This window comes from Grammomys surdaster, unplaced genomic scaffold, assembly GCF_004785775.1.
Source record: "Grammomys surdaster isolate TR1022 unplaced genomic scaffold, NIH_TR_1.0 125739, whole genome shotgun sequence".
NCBI lineage: Eukaryota > Metazoa > Chordata > Mammalia > Rodentia > Muridae > Grammomys > Grammomys surdaster.
Genome location: NW_021620571.1, coordinates 468,508 through 492,593, shown reverse-complemented (window position 1 = coordinate 492,593; position 24,086 = coordinate 468,508). Strand labels below are relative to the sequence as shown.

The 24,086-nt window shown below is 45.9% G+C and overlaps 1 protein-coding gene across 5 annotated transcripts in view; it reads right to left on the bottom strand.

The window, feature by feature from the left end:
* The window catches only part of Chd9 (chromodomain helicase DNA binding protein 9), a 217,271-nt gene that overhangs the window by 182,913 nt on the left and 10,272 nt on the right, over window positions 1-24,086 (bottom strand). For 2 of the 5 annotated variants that reach the window (XM_028788235.1, XM_028788239.1), the window contains exon 2: window positions 16,789-16,912. The gene's annotated coding sequence lies outside the window, so the exon portion shown is untranslated. Of the gene's footprint in view, window positions 1-16,788; window positions 16,913-24,086 lie in introns of those variants that run through there. The other 3 variants (XM_028788234.1, XM_028788237.1, XM_028788238.1) reach the window with 2 other exon arrangements.

Genomic DNA, 24,086 nt, shown 5'->3' with positions numbered 1-24,086 from the left:
AGAGAGAGAGAGAGAGAGAGAGAGAGAGAGAGAGAGAGAGAGAGACTTACAAGTGTGCACCACCATACTGGAGCTTGTTTGCTTGTTCTGTTTGGAATGTCCCTCCTCCTCCTCACAATACCTTGATGTAGTGAGGATACAGAAAGGTGGGAGGTGGTACCAGCTTCAGGAAGAAGTCCCAGGGGAAGGTGCCTTTCAGAGATATATCTTGGCCTTGGCTCCTTCCTGTCTGTCTGTCTGTCTGTCTGTCTGCTTTCTGGTCTCCATGAGGTGAGGAATCTCTTTCACCATGCTACTCAGACCGATAGCCATGGAGGCAGCTGACTATGAACTAGAATTTATAAAGAAAATCAATGCTTCCTGGACTCGGGGTGGACCTCGGTGGCAAAGCTCTTACCTAGCATGTGTGAGGCCCTAGGTTCAATCCTCAGTACCACAGACAAAAACAATTGATAAAAGAACCTTCCTTTCAGCTGTTTTTTGCCAGGCATTTGTTACAGCAATGCCATGTGACTAACCACTAGCTGGGCTCCTTGGCACACCTCTCTGTGCCATCACTGGAGAGGCTGAAAGAGAGAATGAGGACCAGGCCAACCAGGGCGACACAGCTTTGAAATTCAAAGTGAAATGGTGACAAAGCCAGAGGTGAGTGAGGAGAGGTGGTGTTTCATGAGCGGCTACTGTGCACCTCCTGCTTGGCAGACTGAACCCATCCATCTGCATTCTGATAGCTGTCTGGGTAACAGTAGGTAACTTATAAACAATAGGAAGGTTATTCATCTGTCTGTTTGTTTGGCTCCTGATTCTGCAAGATGAAAGGCCCAAGACTAAGGCTCTGGTAAGGGCCTCTGTGCTGTGGCAAGATCACTCACTGGTGGGCAGAGGAGCACAGGGGAGATAGGAAAACCCCGTCAAAGTCATCCTTTTTTTTTTTCTTTCTTTTTCCTTACAATAGTCTTAATATGTAGCCCAGGCTGGGCTGATGCTTGCTTTGTACATTACGTAGACCAGGTTGGCCTTGAACTCACTATATAGATTCGGCTGGTGGCTTTGAACTTACATCCACCTTTGCTTCCTGAGTGCTAAAATTAAAGATGTCATCATGCCCAAGGCCTACTCCTCCATGGCTAAGCCCCTCCCTTGATAATCCATTAGGAGGGCAGAGCCCTTATCACCTCTTCAAAGTCCTACCTCTCAAAAGGGGTACAGTAGCATCTAAACTTCAGCATGTTGACAATGCAGCTGTCACTCAGTGGCAGTGAACTTGCCCACCACGAATGAAGTCCTAAGTTTCATTCCCAGCACCACAAAAAAAATAATAAATAAATAATATAATAGACATGAGGTTTGGAAGGGACATTTAAATTGTAACATATTTATTCACCTACACCCATCCACCCTCAGACTCTCAGTCCAGGAAGAACTAGTAAACCTAACCAACATACATTAATGGGGTTTCATTTTTGTTGATCACCAGGAAGGTCATGGGGTCCAGACATGGTCAATGAGCCTTTCCTCTAGGTCTCTTGGCAAAGCAAACTCCTTTGTATCTGAAACCTGAAAGGGCACATATACTAAAACTGATGATGACAACTTGTGACAGCTGCCCAAGACTAATATTAGCTAGCATGTGTTTGTTGGGATTTGAACTCAGTCAGTGCTCTTAACCACTGACCCATCTCACCAGCCCCTCTCAAGGTCTTTTCTACATAGCACTGACTGACCTGGAATTCACCGTGAAGACCAGGCTAGCCTCTCTGCCTGTCTCTGCCTCTTGAGTACTGGGATTAAAGGCATGGGCCACCATGACTGCCTCTATGTCCTGTCTTAAAACGAGTTCCTGGCTGACACATTTTGCTCAAAGGCTTTTTTTGTGCTGACTTTTCTGTTACTTGCTACCAGAAGAATCCTGTTGGTTACCACCTTAACCCTATATATATATTTTTATTATATTTTTGGGAGTTCAAGAACAATTTTATTAGCATAAAAAAACCCTGAGGGCAGGCTAGCCATGGACCTCAGCAGCTGTCCAGAGGAGGAGTCTGGAAAAGAAAGGCAAAAGCTCTATGGTATGGAGGTGAACCACACGGCAGACAAGCTCACACATGTCGGGGAGGGAGGGCTTAGAGTCAGAGTAAGGAAGCCCGAAATGCTGGGAGAACCCAATGTGTGAGGAAAAGCATGCTTTTCGGACGCAGGCAGACTTCCGTGGTTGCAGCTGTGGCCTGGGGAGCGATTGCTGAGGCTTCTTCTTTTAAATAGAAAGGGGCTTGGGGGAGGGTAAAGAAGGCAGGAGGCAATAAGGAGAGGGCCAAGTAGCAGGAAAGGCTGGTTGAAAAGCCCTGTGGAAACTTTTGAAAAGCTTCCTCAAATATATACATTCATGAAAAGTATTTAAATGGAATCACCATATAATGTTTGAGAGAATGTTCCAACAAGACTTCTTATACCAACCAGGTAAAACCTTCAGTGCCAGGACTGGGGTTACGGAGTCATTGGCTAAAGGGGTTCCATCCACTCCCTTCTTTTTTTTTTTTTTTTTGGTTTTTCGAGACAGGGTTTCTCTGCATAGTCCTGGCTGTCCTGGAACTCACTCTGTAGACCAGGCTGGCCTCGAACTCAGAAATCCGCCTGTCTCTGCCTCCCAAGTGCCATCCACTCCCTTCTAAAACACTGTAGCCTACTGACAAGGCTATTGGTCACTCTCTGTCATCTGACGATAATCTCTCTGTTGCTGAAGACATAATTTATGTCATAGAACATGGAGAAATTGAGCTGGTTCACTGTGCCAGGAAGAGGGAAAAACATAGTCATGAATATCACCCAGCTACAAACCCTGTGACCTGTAACAGCAACCGGCTTGTAAGATGGCACAGTAGTGGACAAATGCTGTGGTGGGAACCAACCACTTTTTCATTAGATTCAAGGCCCACTCCATGTCATAGAACCCCTACCTGACAATGCTGAAGTGGCCAAGAGCCTGAGACTAGTTACATCATAGGTTCAAGGGAAAGTTTACTATTATTATTCTGTAAAAGAAACATAGCAATAAAACTACTGCCAAAGACATACTGTTATACCCCTAGATCAGATCATCAACTCAATCCTCACCAGAGATGCCTCACTTTTATTTTTGAGTCAAGGTCTCATGTAGCCCATGCTGGTCCAAAGCTACAACCTAGCTGAGGCTAGCCTTAAATTTATTATTTTATTTCCATTGTCTTTCTAAGTTCTGGAATTACTGGTATACACCACCACGTCTGGCTACTACTGTGTAATCCATTCAACAACTGGAAATCAGAGGAACTGAGACACAGAGAAGATATGTGTTCTACTCAGTAGAGATAGGATTTGAATCTGCTCTCCCATCCTCTGGAAACTTAGAAAGAGGCTGGAGTCTCCTGCTTAGCTCAGTCAAACACTCGAGTCAATGGTAGAAAACTCACTTGGAGAACAGAGCCCTGGTGTCCCTGCAGCCACAGATGAGTACACAGTTCTGGTGTTCTCAGTACCATGTCCTTGGAAGACAAACATAAATTGGTGAAAGGCCTCCATCAATCATGGAAGGCTTACTCTTGATGTCAAGGGTTTGGAGGTTTGTAGATGATCCAACGCCTTCTCTTCTTGCAGGGACTGACACTTCAGTGTCCGACTGTCAGAGCATCCCTTCCTTCTTAGAAGATAATGTAGCCTAATAAAATAACAACACTTCTCAGGCCTCCCAGGGCTGCCATCCCGTGTTACTATGGGTCATGACAGTCTTGTAGCAAGGAGTTAGGGTACCAGGTACATGGTAGGGCTAGGGGGATATGTCACTGTGTAAGGAGGGAAGAGTTCAAAAAGGGACACCCAAGAATTGGGATGCAACTGGTTAAGGATGCAACTCAGCCATTATGACTTTGAAAATGGGATAAAACAATAGAATATTAGGGAATTGCTTCAAAATACCCCAGAGATAAAGGAAGTGGGCAGAGGTACTTATGAAGTGGACATGTTAATGATTGCTGAGGTATATTATATGTTCAGCATACTTGAGCATGTTTGATACTCTATGATAACTAAATTTCTTTTAGTATGTATGTATGTATGTATGTATGTATGTATGTATGTATTTGGTGTATATGTGTATGTGTGTGTCTGTGTGTGTGTATGTCTGTGTGTCTGTGTGTGTGTGTCTGTGTGTCTCTCTGTGTGTGTGTCTGTGTGTGTGTGTCTGTGTGTGTGTGTATGAAGATCAGAGGACAACTTTGGGGAGTTGGTTCTCCCCTTCCATCCTGTGGGTTCTGGGGATTCAACTCAGGTTATCAGGTTTGGTGGCAAGGGCCTTTTACAAGCTGTATCATTTCACTGGCCCTATAGCCTGTGTAAATTTTACGATGTACCAAATAATTTAAATTTTCTTTTCAGGCAGGGTTTCTCTATGTAATAGCCTTGGCTATCCTGGAACTCACTTTGTAGACCAGGCTGGCCTCCCACTCATAGAGATCCACCTGTCTCTGCCTTCTTAGTGCTGGGATTAAAAGCATGTGCCACCATGCCTATCTCCAAATAATTTAATTTTTTAGAAAATATATTTATTTATATGTTTGGGTGCTTTGTTTGCATGTATCTCTGTGTACCATATGGAGGCCAGACTGGGTATTAATTCCCCTGGAAATGGAATTACAGACAGTTGTGAGCACCATGTGGGTGCTAGGAATCAAACTTGGGTCCTCTGGAGGAACAACTAGTGTTCATAACCACGGAGCCATCTGATTTAGGTTTGGAGATGGAGCCCAGACTGGCCTCAGATTCCTGAGCTCAGTGATCCCTGCCTTGGTCTCCCCCAAAATTGCAACTACAGGCTCAGGTCACCATGACTTCCTATGATGAATACTTTTAATTCCATGTTTATGTATTATAAAGCGCTTTTCTCACACATATTTTATATACACCTCACAAATGATACAGATACACACAGACACAGCCTCCTTCCCCCCACCCCCCTTTTGCTCACTTTAAAGACAGGAAAGCTGAGGCTCAGAGAGGCTAGGTCACTGACGTAACACAGAATTGAGTTGAACCTTGGATTCCCAATTCCAATTACAAGATAAGTTGGAGGCAAGAGACAACTGAGGCAGTTTCAGCAGCCTGTGGTTGCTAGGGACCATGTCATTACCCTGGGAGTCCCATACCATCCACTTCTAAGCCCTGCTCCTAGGCAGCCAGGCCTCTGCTTAATTGGTATGGCATAGCCCCCAGCGGGACCCCAGGGAGTCATTGAGTGCACAGTGGAAAGCTCCCGGCCACTGATTTCACGTGCTTCTTGGTAGTTAAGAAAACACAGTCCAGCCCAGCAGGCCCTGGACCCTTTCACAGGCATCTTGAGAGCCGGTGCCTGAACATCTGGGTCTGATAAAGGGAGACCCACGTGGGCTTCCCTGCCCCCTTCCCCATAACTATTTCCGCACATACCCTTGAAGCTCTGTGCGTGTGGCTGCTCTGTTCTCTCCTTTCCCAAACATATGGATTCCCAGCTCCTATTTCAAACTCCAGCGCTGGGCTGCTGTAAACTCCCCAAAGCTCTCAATTTCCTTTTTCCATTGCTCATTCTTTCCCAGAGTGCTTGAAAAAAAGCCCCCCTTTTAGCTCCGTTCCAGCTTCCCTGTTTGTGAAAGGCAGGCAAGGCAGTTGTCAATCACCAGGGTGACTGATGGGAACTTCAACTCAACAGCCTGAGAGATGGAATTGTGTGGGGGTTGGGGGAACCTGAGGTACTCACCATAGGGAAAGCCTTGACTCCCCCAAATCATTCATGCTGCAGGAGGCCTGAGGCCCAGCCATCTGCTCCCTTCTGGCTGGCTGAAACTTCCCCTTTGAAAATCACTAATGAAAGAGGGAGCGGAGGGGAGCAAGGCATGGGCACGGTTCCCAGAAGGTTACTGCTGAAGTGGGTATGTGCCATTTGGGCAGCTAGGGGCAAGTCCTTGCCTGCTTCTTACCCTGTGGCCTTCCGCTTCTCCATCTAATGACAACTTTCCTCTCAAAGAAGAGAGAGCCAGCTCTCTGTACTACAAGGCCAGACACATCGGCTGTGAGGGGGGATGGAAGACAGGATATACAAACACCAGGGGCCTTGGGGACAGAAGGTATTCCTCCCAGACAGAGGTCAAGAGGCCTCAGATGCCCTTAGGGATCCAGTAGGCTATATAAATGTTCTGAGGGAAGAGGGAGGGAAGGGATATAAAAGACAGAGGGCTGCAGCAGGGACTAGAAACAAAGTGCTCTCAGCAAAGGCAGTGTGCTGTTTGGTTTTTGACAACTGGACATACACATATCTAAGGGAATCTATGTATGTATGTATGTATGTATGTATGTATGTATCATCTATCTATCCATCTATCTATCCATCTATCTATCTATCATCTATCTATCTATCTATCTATCTATCTTTTTTTTTTTTTTTTGGTTTGGTTTTTCGAGACAGGGTTTCTCTGTGTAGCCCTGGCTGTCCTGGAACTCACTCTGTAGACCAGGCTAGCCTCGAACCCTCAAACTCAGAAATCCGCCTGCCTCTGCCTCCCAAGTGCTGGGATTACTATCTATCTATCTTGAGTCAGGGTCTTACATACTATGTAGCCTTGGCTGGCCTGGAAATCATCATTGTGTAGACCAGGCTGGTCTCATAATGCTTCTGCCTGCTGAGTTCGGGGACTAAAAGGGTACAACACGCCCAGCAGAAGAGGAAATCTTAATTGAGAAAATGCTTCCATCAGATTGCCTGAAAGCAAGTGTCCTGGGCATTTTCTTGATGAATGATGGATTTGGGAGGGTGTAGCTCACTGGAGATGGTGTGATCCCTAGGCAAGTGGTCCTAGATTGGATAAGAAAGCAGACTAAGCAAGCCATGGGAAGCAAGCTAGTAAGCAGTGTTCCTCCCTGGTCTCAGTTCCTGTCTGTAGGTTCCTGCCTTGAGTTCGTGCCCTGACTTCCCTCAGTGATGGAGTGTTACCTCAGAGTTGTAAGCTCAAATAAGCTTTGGTCATGGTGTCTACCAGAGCAATAGAAACCTAAGACAGACAGCGACTTCCAAGCCAAGAGCTGACTGCTGCTGGGGAAGAGTGGGAGTGCGATGATGCCAGACCCTCCATCTCCTCCCAAAGGCAGAGCAGGACCGCACACAACATCTCCCAATTGGGGAACAGATCTGAATGAAAGAGAGTCCCCAGGATAGCGTGATGAGCCAAACCAAACTGTATAGCACTCTGCATGTTCTGGAACATCCCACCATTTGAAGCCTGACCTAGGTGCTAGGTCTGCAGGACCTCAGGGAGTCAGAGAGTACAGGAGAAGAGGCCAGGAGGGACTCCAATGAAACTCTGCTGTGTGAGGCCCTCAGCAGCAAGCTGAAAAGGCTGGGCTCCTTGGTGACTTGCTATCCCACATGTGAAACTCCTCCTGCCGCTGTGATTCTGATCTCATGCTATCTTTACCAGTGGGTGTTAACCAAGGACACCCCAACTCATCCATGTATTCTTCCTCTTCCAAGCCAGTTCAGAACACTTTCTTTCAGCAAAAGTATCAGCTGGTTAACCACACAGGAGTCAACTTTGCAAGTCCTTAGTATCTATCTGCACATAGAAGGGCCAAGTGGGCCAGGCAGTGGTGGCGCACGCCTTTAATCCCAGCACTTGGGAGGCAGAGGCAGGCAGATTTCTGAGTTCGAGGCCAGCCTGGTCTACAGAGGAAGTTCCAGGACAGCCAGGACTACACAGAGAAACCCTGTCTCGAAGTCTAGAAAAAAAAAAAAAAAAAAGAAGGGCCAAGTGGGGAAAAAAAAAAAAGCCAAGTGACACCTCTCCTTCCACATCCCAAGAACTGACTTTTTTTTTTCCTGCTCTGCCTTTGTTCTTTTGACATAAAATCTTGCTGTGCAACCCAGGTTGACCTTAAACTCAAGATCCTCCTGCCTTAGCTTCCCAGAGGTCTAGGATTACAGGTGTAACCAGACTCGGGCTACTTTTAAAAAGAAAAAGAATGTGTTTCAAGACAAAATGGTTTCTCATACCTAAGAGAATAAATAGCTAGCGAAACCAAAGCAAAGAGTTTGGGGAATCACATATTAAAGTGTTAGCTACTTTTTCTTCCTTCTCCTCCTCTTCCTCTTCTTCTTCCTCCTCCTCTTCCTCCTCCTCTTTAAAGGTATTTAGGATTAAAGTTAGGGCCTCATATATACTAGCTATACTTCTGGCCCCAATATTCATTTAAAAATTCAGAGGTTTTCCTGAATTGTACATCATAAAATTAGGGGGTGTTGTTGTTGTCGTCATTGTCATTGTTTCTGAGGCAGGATCTCACCAAGTAACTCTGGTTGGCCTGGAACTCACTATGTAGAGAAGACTGATCTTAAACTCTCAGGGATCCCCCTGCCTGTTTCCCCTCCCGAATGCTGATATTATATATGTGCCACCACACCCAGCTAGAATAAGTTTTGTTTGTTTGTTCCATCATTTGTTTATACAATAGAATGATGTTGGAACATAGAGTGTAGAACAAGAGGAGAGAGAGAGAGACTGTGAATAAGCACAAGTATGAGGTGCAGTGGTATACTGTGGAGGTGCACACAGTAGGAGGTACAGTGGTATTACTGTGGTGGTACACACATTAGGAGGTACAGTGGTATACTGTGGCGGTGCACACAGTAGGAGGTATACTGGTATAGGTGGTGCACACAGTATGAGCTACAGTGGTATACTGTGGGGGTGCATACAGTGGTAGGGGGACAGGTGGCTCCTGAGTAGTGGCTGGCCTGAGTTATATAATGAGTTCCTGGCAGCCTGGATTTCATAGGGAGACGCTAACTTAAAAAAAAAAAAAAAAGGATAAGATTGGGTAGGCTGGTGCATGCCTTAATACCAGCACTGGGGAGGCAGAAGCAGGCAGAGACAGAGTTCTGACTTCTAGGAGGACAAGCCAAAACCATAGGCAAGTAGGCCAAGGTGATCTATTTTTTTTTATTGGCATTGCCTACTACCGTTTTGCTGCTGGGTAGGTTGTTCTAGCTTTGCCAATCTCTGAATAAAGGAATGAGAAAGATGAGTGGGAGATGACAAGGGGTAAAATTTCAGAGCAAGGGAAAGTGTGTTGTGCAAGTGCCTGCCTTCAGCAGGGAGTGCGAAGGCATGTCTGGGAGTGTGTATGCGGGTATCACAGTCCTGGTTCGTGTGCAGGCATGTCTGGGTGTATGCATGCAGGTGTTACAGTCCTGGTGTGTGTATGGGCCACTTTGGTACAAGTGCTGGTTCTCATACTTCAGTAAATGCCACCTCTATGACTCCAGCTTTCAACTGTCTATTTCCCAACTCAATGCTATATCCATTTGAAATGTGTTTGAGGGCACTTTTTATTACTCGGCACTGTGATCTGCAGTGGAACTTGCAGCAATGGTATAGCTCAGTGGTACAGTTACCTAGCATGCACAAGGTCTGAGTTTGATCCCAAGCAATGCCAAAATTAAACAGCTAGGCCTGATGGTTTACAAATATAATTCCAGCTACTAAGGTGAAAGGATCACAAGTATGTGGCCAGCCTGGACAATGTAGTGAGACCCCGTCTCAAAATAAGAAAAGTAAAAAGAAGAACTGTGGACATAGCTCTAGAGGTAGCCTGCTGATCTAGCATAAGCAAGGCCCTAGGCTCAACCTTCAATACAGTGGAAGTGGGAGAGGGGGGATTAAGCTTGTCCTCAGGGGCCCACAGTTTAAAAAGAAGGCTGACAGGCAATCAGCATGGCCATTCGGCAGAGTAAGCACTCTGGAAGAGGAAGTAGAGAGGACCCAAGGGAAGCTGGGTCTAAAAGGCTGTAGGGAGGTAAGATCGTATCCTGGAGAGACTCATCCTAGCTGACATCTAAAAGATGAACTGGGACAGCACAGGAATGAGGGAAGAAGACCCTGTCAGGGAGGGAGGCATTGCCGACAAAGACCTGGAGGTTGGGTCCTCCAGCACTTAAGGAAATTCTATTGCATTAGCTAAGGCAAGTTCTACCTGGAAGGGATCAGGGAGAGTTCTGGGCCCAGGTATAGAGCCAGCATGGCAGTGGCCATCAGCCAAGGCAGAGAACATTCTCAAATTAAAAAACACTTAGCTAAAAGCATCTTTTAAAAACCTCTCCTGGCAGGGTGGTGGCGGCGGCACACACCTTTGATCGCAGCACTTGGGAGGCAGAGGCAGGTGGATCTCTGAGTTGGAAGCCAGCCTGCTCTACAGAGTGAATTTCAGGACAGCCAGGGCTACACAGAGAAATCTTGTGTTGAAACCCTTACTCCTCAAGAAAAAAAAATCTCTCCTGAGTCAGGCATAATGACCCAATAGTCACAACTGTCATGCCTGCCATTCAGGAGGCAAGGGCAGGATTGTGAGATCTGTCCCCAACACACACACACACACACACACACACACACACACACACACACACACATCATAGAAGCATAGTGTGAAAGACTTCCATCCTAGCACTTGGGAAACAGGCAAGAGACTCAGGAGTTCAAGGTCATTCCTGGTTCTTAGTAAGGTCAAGGGCAGCAGAAGATGCAGGAAATCTAGATGCAACCAAACAAAAGATCAAAAGCAAAGAGTCTAAGACAAACTGACTACAAAGGACACTCGGGCAGTTTCTTCTACTGCTGCACCCCACTAGCACACAGAGATGAGGCTGACCTTCAACTCCTGGATCCCCCTGCCTTGGCTTCCTGAGAATTATCAACATAGATCCTGAGCCATAGGTCACACCCACTTTGCATTATTATTGAGACAGGGTCTCAGTATGCCCAAGTTGGCCTCTGTCTGGCAAAGTACTAGATGATCTTCAACTTCTGATCCTCTTGCTTCAATCACCCACTGGCTAAGATTATAGGCATACATCACCATGCCCGGTTTTAAATTTTATTATACAGGAAACTGAGGTCTAAGGAAGAAATATACCCAAGGTTATTGGCTCTTTCATGCATGCACTCGCTGACACAGCTACCTGTCTGGACAGGCTTGAACTAGGTGTCGTGGTTCCATCAGAGAGGAAAACAAACATTTCCTATTTAACCTTCAACCAACTGAAATTCTGATCCCAATTCCAGGGCTCTTCCCAACACTCAGAACCCAGGTTTGATTTGTCATTTCCAGGGGCCTGGGTGCCTTGGTGCCTTCTTGATCTACCATCCCTGGAACGACTATCCAAAGAGCACAGTAATGGTTAGGTAAATGTAATGCCTAGCCAAGGTGCAGAACCAGACCTTACATGACTCTCCAGTATAGAGACCCAGCACTGACCAAGTTTGCTTCCGTCTGGATGGAAGCCTTCTCAGTCCACTTTTACCCCCTGTGAATGCTTTTACACTCTCACCTTTGGCTAGCACCAATGCATAAAAGTAGAAATGAGATGCAATAAAGGTTGTTTCAAAGGTAAAGGAGGAAGGGAAACGGGGAAGGAGAGAGCAGAGAATAAACTATAGAAAAGACACTGAACCAACTTTACCTTCCAACTTTACCTTCCAACATACCCCTGCTGTCAGCCAGCCTTAGCCAAGGTCAGGGATGCCTGGCAAACCCCACCCAGACAGATATCCCGGAAAGCTGCCTGGGAGTGGCTGGTGCCTGTCCCCAGAGCCTGGGCAATGTTATTTCCTGGGCAACTACAAGTCACACAGGATGAAAGCTATGACTGAACGTCTGGAGCAGGGTGGGAGGCCTTGCCAGAAGGTGGGGGTGGAGCGGGAGCACGGGAGGAGGGGCAGAGCCTCGGCTGGTTTTGCACAGACAAATCTCTTCATTTTTCCAGACTGGAGAAAGCTGTTTGGGCTGTGCACATTTGCAGAGAGTCACGGTCTTTACTACGCTTCCTGGCTCTGCCGATCTCATTTTGTCATTCAGTCAAACCCAGCTTGTATTTTTCATGAGGAGAGCTGAACAGACTGTGGGGTCTCTTCCCCTCATGTTGTGCTCAAAAGCACAACACAAGTGACTTAAATAGCCCCACCTCCTCCCTTGGACAGCAGGGGTTTGGGGGTTGCATGCTATAGAGACAAAGACCCAAGTTTAGACAAACATTGTCTCCCAGTTGGAGGTGCACTCACACTATTTTTCTAGTGTGAGCGAGCACACACACACACACATACACACACACCGTTTTTTCCTTTTTTTTTAAAAAACAAAACAAAACCAAAAGACTATACCAATAACCAATTCTAGTACTTTACATGTGGCTCTTCCTTGTCTATATTGTCAGGAGCACAGGTAGGGCCAGAAATGAGTTAGTTAATTTTTAAAAATGCTTTCTTGCCAAAATGTGCTCCCCCATCCCCCCCAAAAAATGTTTCTACCCAGAGAATCCTCATCTAGTAGCAAATGTGTGTGCGTGCATTTCCCATGCCAACCAATTCTCCAACACCAGCTGGTGCCTACGATACAACTCAGTTCTGACTGCGACTACCTAGAGTTGGTATGAGAGCCCACAGGTTGAAGGCTCAGTCCCAAACACCATCTGCACTTCAAAAGCTCCATATGCCCCAGAGGAGTGTGACCCAGGTCAAGTTCACAGAAAATACCGTCTCAAGAAAACACAGAGGGTTGAGGAGTTGCTTCATCAGTTAAGAGCATTTGTTGTTCCTGCAGGGACCTGAGTTCGATTCCCAGAACCTACACAACGGCTTGCAACCATCTGTAACTCTGGTCCCAGGGGATTCAAAGACCTCTTCTTGGGCACCAAGGTCACACATGATATGTATCCAAACATACAGGCAAGACACTTATACACATAAAATACTAAGAAGTCTAATTATTTTTTAAAGAAAGAAAAATGGAAGCACTCCAAGTGAAGATCTGAAAATGAATAGGTAAACAAATTATACATAGTACTTCTAACATGGTGTAGGGCTGGCATGGTTTACAGGCCTGCAATCCCAGCGCCTGTGAAACAGACTGGATCTATGCAAGTTGGAGGCTACCCTGCTTTATGTAGCAATCTTGTCTCTAAATAAATATCAAAATGCAATAGCATTCAGCACTGAAAAGACTGAGACTTCTAACAAATATTCAGGGAAAGCCGGGTTGTGGCAGTGAATGCCTTTAATCCCAGAACTCAGCTGAGATGACAGAGGCAGGCCCAATCTCTTTTAAGTTTGAGGCTAGCCTGGTCAACATAGTGAGTTTCAGAACTTCCAGGGCTACACAAAGAAACCCTACGATGAACCAGACTGCCTCCATCTTAGGCTTGAAAGCTATTTTTTAGCAAAGACAAATTTGGTTCATTCATGCTATGATTAAACCTTTTTTTTTTCCTCAAGGATTGGGCTCTGCCCCACCTGCAACCTTAACTATGAATGGTTCTGTACTGCCTGTTCCAGGAAACAACAATCATGTCTTTGTTTCAAAAAGTTGTTACAATCATCTTGAAACCTTACTTTTGTTTGAAAAGGCTGTTATGACGACCTGTTGTTATGACTACCTGTAGTTATGACTACATGTTAAGACCACCCTTATCATTTTCTGCTTCTGTAACTCCACCTATTTGCCCGACAAATTCTCCAATCAGAAAACCCCTTAGTTCTGAACTATAAACACTGTATCTTTCCCACATCCAATGCTGACCCCTCCCTTTAAAAAAAGATTTATTTATTCATGTATTTTATGTATATGAGTGTTCTGTCTTCATGCACATCAGAAGGGGAAATTAGATTCCATTACAGATGGCTGTGAGCCACCATGCAGTTACTGGGAATTAAACTTAGGACCTCTGGAAAAGCATTCAAGTGCTTTTAGCTGCTGAGCCATCTTTCTGACCTCCCAGTAGCTGACTGCTTGAACCCCACCTAAGAGGGTCGCAGCCTGCGTACATGAATTAAAAAGCTTGATTTAATTAACATGGCCATGATAATTTGGGTCAGTAGTCTTTCCCCTTGAATCTTTGGGATTAACACCTGTTTCACAAAAACAAAAAAGAACAAAAGTTTCAGAGGATCCCCACAAACTCTTTGTGATGGTTTGAATAGGTTTGGCCCTCATAGACTCACGTGTTTAAATACTTGGCCATAGAGAGTGGCACTATTAGGAGGTGTGGCCTTGTTGGAGAAAGTGTGTCCCTGGGGGTGGGCTTTGAGGTCTCCTATGCACAAGCTACAATAAGTGTGGCTCATGGTTCCCTTCTGCCTGCTGATCAAGATGTAGAACTCTTAGCTACCTCTCCAGCACCATGCTGTCTGAACTGTAAGCCAGCTCCAATGAAATGCTTTCCTTTATAAGAGTTGCCATGGTCATGATGCCTCTTCATAGTGATAGAAACCTCAACTAAGACACCCTTCAGGTTGGCTGATTGGCTAAACAGCCTCCTGGGACACTCTTCTTGCATTTGCCAATTTTTTAAATAAAGGATACAAGTCCACAACAGTCACATGGGAGAGATGCAGCACCAGGCAGGTGGGGTGAGGCAGGGAGCAGAGGCTCGCTTTCCTCTGGGCCAGCCAACTGCCCAGTGCTTTGTCAGTTCACCCCACTGTCTCTAACTCTCCTAGGCAGCCAGCACTCCTCTACCCTTTCCAGAGAGAGGTAGACAAGTGCTCCAGAAAATTCCAAGCCTCTAATCACACTGTCCTTAAGTGACCAGCCTGGCAAGGGACTAGGAAGGGGCCTCACCTGAGGTATATTAGTGCAATGAGAGGTGTGATTGGAGCGGGCTCATTAGAATACTAAATGCTAATCAATAATTCAGGAAACTCCAAGGCTGTAAGTACTCTGCTGGTGTTAGGGACCAAGACAAAGGCCAGAGGCCCATCTCATGACTGCAGTTTCAGATGCCAGGAGAGGAAATCATCTGAGGAAACATTTGATGAAGACATGAATTAAATCCAAAAAAATACTAACCAAACACTTGCTCTATGCACTAAAGGGTGGAGAGGAATACAGTTCACCATCAACTTTCCTTCCTCAGTATTAGAGAGAGAACTTGGAACCTCACACATGCTAGGTAAACTGTTCCCAAGGCTGCACTGTGCTTTTTTTTTTTTTTTTTTACTAAAAAAATAAAGTTGATGCATTTGTTTTATTTTGTAAGTATCTTTTGATTGCATGTATGTACGCATGCCACATGCATACCTACTACCTGCAGAGGTTAGAAGATGTATGTCTACTCCCCTGGAACTGGAGAAAATGACGGTTGTGAAGCACCGCGTAGGTGCTAGAAACCGAACCTAGACTGTCCACAAGAGCAACAAGTGAGCCTAATCACTGAGCCATCTCTCAATTCCCCCATTCCCTTATTTATTTATTTATTTATTTATTTATTTATTTATTTATTTATAAATATTTAGAGTCTGACATAATAGTACAGGACACACCTTTAATCCTAGCACTTGGGAGACAGAGGCAGGTGGATCTCTGAGTTCAAGCCCACTCTGGTCTACAGAGTGAGTTTCAGAGCTATGTAGAGAGGCCTTGTCTCAAAAAAACAAACAAAAAAGGATTTAGTATGTGTATGTCTGTATGTGTGTGTGCACATGCATGATGTATATGTACGGTCATGGGGGTGCAGGTCACGGTTCATATGTGAAAGTGAGAGGACAGCTTTTGAGGACCACACTTTACACTGGGTTAAGCAGATGGTCCAGCGGGTAAAGGCACTTGCTGCTAAGCCTGATGACCTGAGTCTGGTCCTCAAGACCCACGTGGCAGAAGGAAAGAACCAACTCCTGTAAACTGTCGTCTGACCTCCACGTGCCCCATGGCACTTGTTGTTGCTGTTGTTTTTTTTTTGTTTGTTTGTTTTTTGTTTTTTGTTTTTCAAGACAGGGTTTCTCTGTGTAGCCCTGGCTGTCCTGGAACACACTCTGTAGACCAGGCTGGCCTTGAACTCAGAAATCCGCCTGCCTCTGCCTCCCAGGTGCTGGGATTAAAGGCGTGCACCACCACCGCCCTGCGCTCGAGGGCAAATGTAATAAGAACATTTTTGACACCAAGGATGTACCCGAGGAAAAGGTTTTTCCCTTCACACCACATATCAAGGTTCTGCGAGTTTAACGCAAGCCAAAGAGCTCAACTGCGTCTAGTACCAGGAGTGAGCATTTAACTACTCTCGCTCAAACAACCTAAAAAGCATGCTTTCCTGAGGAGTGGGGGAGGAGCTCATTTTCAGAGATGATATACAATGATATTTCCAGGCAACTTCTGGCCTCTCCAGACAAGAAAGTTAGTAACCAGGTACCCCGGTGCTGCAAGTTTGCACCATGGGAACATTGTAACAAAAGCCCTCACCCTGCTCTAGGCTGGCAAAGCCCAAAGCTATCTTTCACAATATAAAAACTGAAAGAGCTCAGGAAGTAGAGGTAAACAGCTGTCTGTGAGTTCAAGGCCAGCCTGGTCTACATACATATTGTGTTCCAGGACAACTGGGACTGTCTCGAAAAAACAACCAACAAGGAAGTAAAAGCCAGCCATGGTGGCTCATGACTGTATTCTTGTCACTCAGGAAACCAGGTGGGAGAAATAGCACAAATCTGAGGCTAACCCAGTCCAAATAGTGGGCTCTAGGCCAGCACAAAACGACAGCAAAGAAAGAGAGTGAGCAGGAGAGCAACAAGAGACGGGTCATAGCTTTCCTTTCTGAAGTAGAAAGGCAGGGATGGGAACCGTGTTTTGGTTGCCATGGAAATGGGAACGGGAGTTGGCTGGGGCTGGCAGTAGCTGCAGCTGAGGTGGAACAAGCGGCTTGGGAGCTGGCCCTGTGGCAGAGGGGGCTTCCAGCTGGGGAGAAGACAGCAGGCTTACCTGAGAGGAAGAGGTAGGAAAGGAGACAGACACTGTCTCAGACTCCGGAGCCCATGAATTCAGCAGTCATCAAGAGTGTCACAGAACAGGCTGTGTGTCTGTGCTATATAAGTGTCCCACAGGCCTGAAAAACAAGAAGCAAAATAAACCCAAGGCTTGGAAAAGAACTGAAAGCATGTCTGTTGTCACTGAGCCACAGACTGGAGACACAAGAGGATGCTTCCCAGGCACAGGCGCTGGAACCACTGTCCCTAGACTCTATCCCCAGCACAGTCATCAAACAGAGCAGGGGTACAGGGGATCTGGTTCTGCTCCTTCCTCTGTTGTCTAGTGCACAGGTCCTGAGGTAGGTGGGAGGGCTCTGTGATGCTAGGGCTCTAGGGACTTCCAGAGGACTTGCAGCCTCTGACTGTTCTCTGTGGCATGTGCTGGAGAGATAGCCTGCTTAGGCCTAGAGCAGTCATGGGCCTCTGCAGTCACTTTGCTGGGTCTACCTGAGGCAGTGTTATGCTCTCTATCCCAGGAAGAGAAATTCCCTGGCTGTTTCTTACAATTAGAGCAGGGTGAGTGGCCATGACAACCTCACACTATAAATGAACTCAAGCTTGGGAGTTTTGCCTTTTTTCAGAGATAGGGAAGGCCATTGAGATGACTCAGCAGATAAAGGCACTTGCTGCCAAGCCTGAAGACCCGAGTTCAATCCCCCAGACCCATGGGATGGGAGAACAGACTCCTCTACAAGTCTTTCTCTGGTCTCCACACCCCACCCCAACACACACACACACACACACACATACACAGACTACACTCCCTCTCCCACACAAATGAATAAATTTATGTAAAAAGAGAAAATGAGAGAGTAGCTGGGTGGCTGGAGATAAGACCTCATGGAAGAACACTTGCCTAGCATTGCTAAGGATCAGGATTCCATTACCAGCACTGAAGACATAGACAGACAGACAGACAGACAGACAGAAAGAGAGAGAGTGAGGGAGAGAGAGAGAGAGAGAGAGAGAGAGAGAGAGAGAGAGAATGAGAATATGAATGAGAGGTAGGCTGGTCTTGAACTCATGGTTCAAAGGTCCTAGTCTCCTAAGTAGCTGGGAAACACACATGAATCCACTTAACACAGTTTTTCCTTCCTTCCTTCCTTCCTTCCTTCCTTCCTTCCTTCCTTCCTTCCTTCCTTCCTTCCTTTCCTCCTCCTCCTCTCCCCCCCCCTCCTCCTCCTCCCCTCTCTGGAGTTGTATTCAGCAGGTCTCCGGAAGAAGCTGATGGCCTCTTGGCATAAGACAAAGTTTGCGCTTGCACCACAGATGATGCAATGGGAACTTGATCTTGGAGTCCTGAAACTGCTTGAGGGCCGGCCAGAAGCACTTGCCTGCTGCAATCTCTTTCACCTTCATGATCTGGATTGAGTGCACACTGTTCTGGGCACCCATGTCTTGGTAGCACATTGTGATGGCTCCAGCTGTGGTTGTTCCGGTACTCACTGTCCATGTGTGTGCCACAGTGGGAGTCCTAGCGTAGCCAAATACTGAAGTTCTTCACATGCAGCAGCTGCTTCTCAACCACTGTCTTCACTATCTCTCCTGATGACTCTATCTTCTTTAGCTGGGACAAGAAATTCCAGACTCTGGACTTGGCTAACACACAGTTAAGTGCAAAGCTTCGTATTTGGTACAGTGCTGGAGTGTGGCATTTCGGAGTAGGCAAACAGTACTCCATCACCTTGTACTCTGGAAATGGCCATGTTCGCTGCCACCCACAAAAGGAAGGGACCCAGTTTTTTAAAGTGAATGATAGTTGGGAGACAGAAGCAGGCGGATTTCTGAGTTCGAGGCCAGCCTGGTCTACAGAGTGAGTTCCAGGACAGCCAGAGCTACACAGAGAAACCCTATCTTGAAAAAAACCAATAAATAAATAAATAAATAAATAAATAAATAAATAAAGTGAATGATAGAACGTGACACCTGGCATCCTCCTCTTAGTCTCTGTGTGCACATAGACACACACATCTGCACACTCAAGTGTGTGGATATCACACACATGCATCACCATCCCAGAATGGAATGGAAAGACATCCATGTCCCAGGCACTGAAGACTTGATATGACTCTAAATGACTTCCAGTGATCTGCAGATGGAGTTTCATAAAGATACTAAACATAACACTTTGCTTTGTTTTGATTCACAGTTCTAAGGGCCTTGCACCTACTAGGAAAGTGCTATATCCCGAGCTCCATGTCCATGCCTTTTAGCTTTTATTTTAAGACAGACTCTTGCTTCCAGGCTGGCCTCAAACTCCAATCTTCCAGGCTTAGTTTCCTGAGTACTGGGGATACATGTGTACCAGCCCTACTAATGTCTGGCAAAAACAGAGATTTCATACTAGAATTCACAAGGAATCTCAGAGGGCTAAGTGGCTGAAATAATCAAGAAAGGAAATTGGAAGCCTCATATATATTCTGACTTTAAAATGTACTACAGAACCACAATACTCAAGACAAGGTGGTAGTGGTATAGAGGAAGCCAGCTAAACCAATAGAGTGGAAGAGTAACCCTAGAAACTAACTCTTGCAGATTTGGTCAACCTATTTCAGCATGACGTCAGAACTTCTGAGAAGGGATGGACTCTCCAACAAATGATTTGAAAAACTGGACATTCACATACTAAAGGCTGACGCTGGATCCTGATTGCCAACCACATACAGAAATGGGCTCAGATTTATCAAAGGCCTGAATCCTACAGTAAACTAAAACTCTCAAAGGAGATCATGGGGAGAGGGTTCATGGCATGGCGCTTGGGGATGGCTTCTTAGGCACGGCACTGAAAGCACAGACAGCAAAAGAACAGAACGGACAAATTGAAGCTTCATCAAAATTTAAAACTTCTAAGCCAGGTACGGGGGCACATGCTTTTAGCACTCAGGAAGGAGGCAGAGGCAGGCAGATCTCTGAGTTTGAGGCCAGCCTGGTCTATAGGGTAAGTTCTAGGACAGCCAGGACTACAATGTCTCAAAAACAAAGCAGAACCAACCAAAGAAACAAAAAACAAAACCAAAACCAAAACCAAAACTTCTGAGTCTGCTGTGGTAGCACACACACACTTGTAATCTCAGCCTCTGGAAAGGTAAGGCAGGAAGACTAAGAAAAGCTTGAGGCAAACCTCGGCTACATAGTAAGTTCCCAGCAGGCCATCAATGGCTACAGAGTTAGACTCTGTCTCAAAATAAATAAAAATAGTCAACGAAAACAAATAATAATAATAATAATAATAATAATAACCCTGTATATATCAAATGACAGGAAGAGTTACAAAGGCAATTCTAAGACATGGGTTCACACATCTGACAAGGAACTGATACCCACAATCTATGACAGACCTACCAATCAGCATGAAACACCCAACCAGATTAAAACTTGGGCAAATGGAGCTGAAGAGATGGCTCATTTGGTTAAGTGCTTACCCTGGATCTAAGCAAAAAGCCAGTCTGGCATTTACCCAACCGTATCTAGCTCCAGGGAGCTTCAGTGCCAGTAAGAGACATTGTCTCAAATAGTAAGGCAGAAGGGCTGTAAGGATGGCTTAGGAGTTAAGAATGCTTGATGCCCTTGCAGAGGACCCAGGTTTGATTCACAGCACCCATATGGTGGCTCAAAACTATCCATAAGTCCTTAGGAATCTGATCCCTTTTCATCTCTGCGGGCACTGAACATACATGTGGCACACACATATACACACATAAAATAGATAAGTCTAAAAAGAAGTTGAGGATCGGACAAACACCTGCAGTCAACCCCTAGTCTCTGTATGCATGCAGGTACACACAAACATGTGCATACATGTACAAACATGTCCATGTGCCCACACACATCCATGTGTGTGTTTACTACATATACACATGTGCATGCACTCACACACATGCATGTATAACATACATACATACATACACACACACACACGCACCATAAAACAGGGGCAAAGGATATGAACAGCTGTGCCTCCAAATAAGTTATTCATATGGGAATTCAATTCATGGAAAAAACACTCGGTGCCTGAAGCTGGGTGTGCTGGTACATACCCCTAGTCCTAGCTCCAAGAGCCACCTCAATTAGAAGCTAAAGTTGTAAATTTTGTGACATCTATTTTACCATCAGAAAATTCATAGTTCCACACAAACATAATTAATGGAAGTGACACAGTCTTGTCAAGGCTCACCACAGGTGCCAAGCCCACAGGCTTGTACCGGGAGGTCAGTGCTGGTGGCAGGCAAGAGAGAGAGAGGAGAGGGGAGGGAGCCTTGTCCAGGGCAGGCCTGCAGCCCTGGCTGTCACAGGGTCTGAGGTGGTTAAGTCCTGCAAGGCAAGCATGTGTCTGTGACTCTGGCTGCTCCAAGGAGGGAAAGGGGACGTGCTGCTTGGCTCTGGAGCAGTGTCACGTCACAGCAGGAGTGGAGGTCCTGGTGGGCTGGAGGGGATGAGGATGAATTGGTGGTGGGCACACTGAGAAGACACTTTGTCTGTCGGAAGGACATGATGAGAGGCAGAAGGTGGGTGAGAATTCCGGATGGGAAGGGAGAGGAGGTGACCAGAGAGGTGCTGACTCGCTGCTGTGAGAGCCTTGTTACCTTTTTTTTTTTTTTTTTTTTTTTGAGCCTTGTTACCTTAGAAGGGAATCTAGACGGTATCCGAGGGCCAGAGTAAGGCTGCTGAGGACTGATGCTTATTTGGGCCAGGCTTATGTGTATGGCCCCCAAGGAGCTCCAGTGGCAAGTGACAACATTGGGTCTGTTCTTTAGCTGAGAAAAGTGAAGCTCAGGAGATTAAGCCACCTGCTCAGGGACACAGACGACCAGCAGGAGGTGGATCTGGGATATGAACCAGCCCTACAGGGATCCTGACCATCAACACATTTTAAGAAATCTTTCCAAGGGCAAGGATGGGACATATAGTTCAGTGGTTAGAACACTTGCCTATCATGCATCAGACCTGGGTTCAGTCCTCAGAACCACAACAAACGAGTCAGTATTTGGTCTTGGGGTTAGATAGGATGTGTGTTGAAGCCCTGTGTCATCACCATTACTACAAAAGTATTAATACTAGTTTAGAACGAATATACCACACATGATGTCATTGTTGGATAGTTGTAAGATAATGAAACAAGGGAACTCTGGACTATTATATCAATTCTGTACATTTAAACTATTTTTAATAATTTTAAAAATACATCCATACTGGGCCTGAAAGATGGCCTAATGAATAAAGGAGTAAAGGAGCTTGCTGCCTGGTGATCTGAGCTCCATGTGGGACCCACATGGTGGAAGAAAGGAGAGAATCGACTCCACAGAGGTGTCTTCTGGGGACCGGAGTGATGGCTGAGTGGGTAAGGGATCTTACTGCTCTAGCAGAGGCCCCAGGGGGTTCCCAGAACCCACATGGGTGTTGGGTGGCTCATAACCAGTTCCGAGGGGTCAGAGGGTCTTCTAGCCTCTGAGGACTCCTGCACATATGAAGTGCGGATAGACTCATATAGGCACATGTGCATTAGTCTAACACTACACACAGACACACACGCGCACACACACACACATACACACACATACATACATACATACATACACACATACAGACTCACACATACACACACATACATACATACATACACACACACACATACACATACATACACACACACAGACACACACATACACACACACAGACACACACATACACACACACATACACATACATACATACATACATACACACACACATACACACACATACACACACATACACACACACACATACATACATACATACATATACACACATACACACCCATACACACACACATACACATACATACATACATACATATACACATACAGACTCACACATACACACACATACACACACATACATACATACACACACATACACACATACACACACACACACCCATACACACACACACCCATACACACACATACATACATACACACATACACACACATACACACACACACAGAATCAATCTTTAAAAAGGTAAATAAATGGAGCGAGTGGGGCTGGAGTGAGAGGGAAAAGGAAAGGGGAAAAATTAAAAAAAAATTTTAAAAAGGTAAATAAGGCCAGGTATGGTGGCACATGCTTTTAATCCCAGCACTCAAGAAGCATAGACTGGTATAATTCTGTAACATTGAGGCCAGGCTGGTCCATACAGTTAGTTCCAGGACAGCCAAACCAAGGAGACCCTGTCTCCAAAAAACAGCAATAAAGCAGTGTGTGTGTGTGTGTGTGTGTGTGTGTGTGTGTGTTCTATTAAAAACAAGCAAAGTTGGAGCTGAAGAGATGGTTCAGTGGTTAAGAGCACTTGCTGTTCTCCCGGGGGACCAGAGTTTGGCTCCCAGCATGCACCCATATCAGAAGGTTTACAACTGTCTGTAACTCCAGCTTCAGGAGATCTGACACTTCCAGCCTCAGACCTACACTCACATGCACACACCCACAGGCAGACACAGACACAGTGACACGTAATTAAAAATAAAAATTGATCTTCAAAATAAACAAACTACAAGAAAATTTGTGAATTCATCTTCAGAAGCTGCTCCCCAAATGTACGTGCACAGGTTCAGGGAGCTGGGCTGAAGCTGGTTCTCACTTTGCCTGCTTACTGGCAGAGAGAGCAGACACACCAAGTAAGTGCTCTCCTTTATCAGAACCCCTGAGGTTAGGAACAAGGGTGCCTCTTCCATTGGACTGGCAGCTTTCCCAGGGTGAGAACCAAGCTTCCCTTGTTAGACTGAACCTACTGCTTAGGCCAAGGGGCCACCTTCCCTCTCAGGGGGCTCAAGGAGGCTCAGAAGCTCCACACACTCAAGTTCTCCACATGGCTTTTCTTCTTCTTTTGAGTCAGTCAGAGGTTCTCAACGTGAATGAAAAGATGAGCTGAGGTAGCACGTGATTTTTATACAGTGCTGGGGATGGAAGGCAGGCAGGCTAGGAAGCTGCTCTGACAGGGCCCTGCACCCCCAGCCCCTGGACGCCTTTTAAGGTTATCCAAAGGTCTTTTTACTTCAAAATAACAGAAATTTAAATTCTCTGTTATTTACGTATTTTAGATTTTTTTTTTTGTTTTGAGAAAAGGTCTTAGCCGGGCGGTGGTGGCGCACGCCTTTAATCCCAGCACTCGGGAGGCAGAGGCAGGCGGATTTCTGAGTTCGAGGCCAGCCTGGTCTACAGAGTGAGTTCCAGGACAGCCCGGGCTATACAGAGAAACCCTGTCTCGAAAAA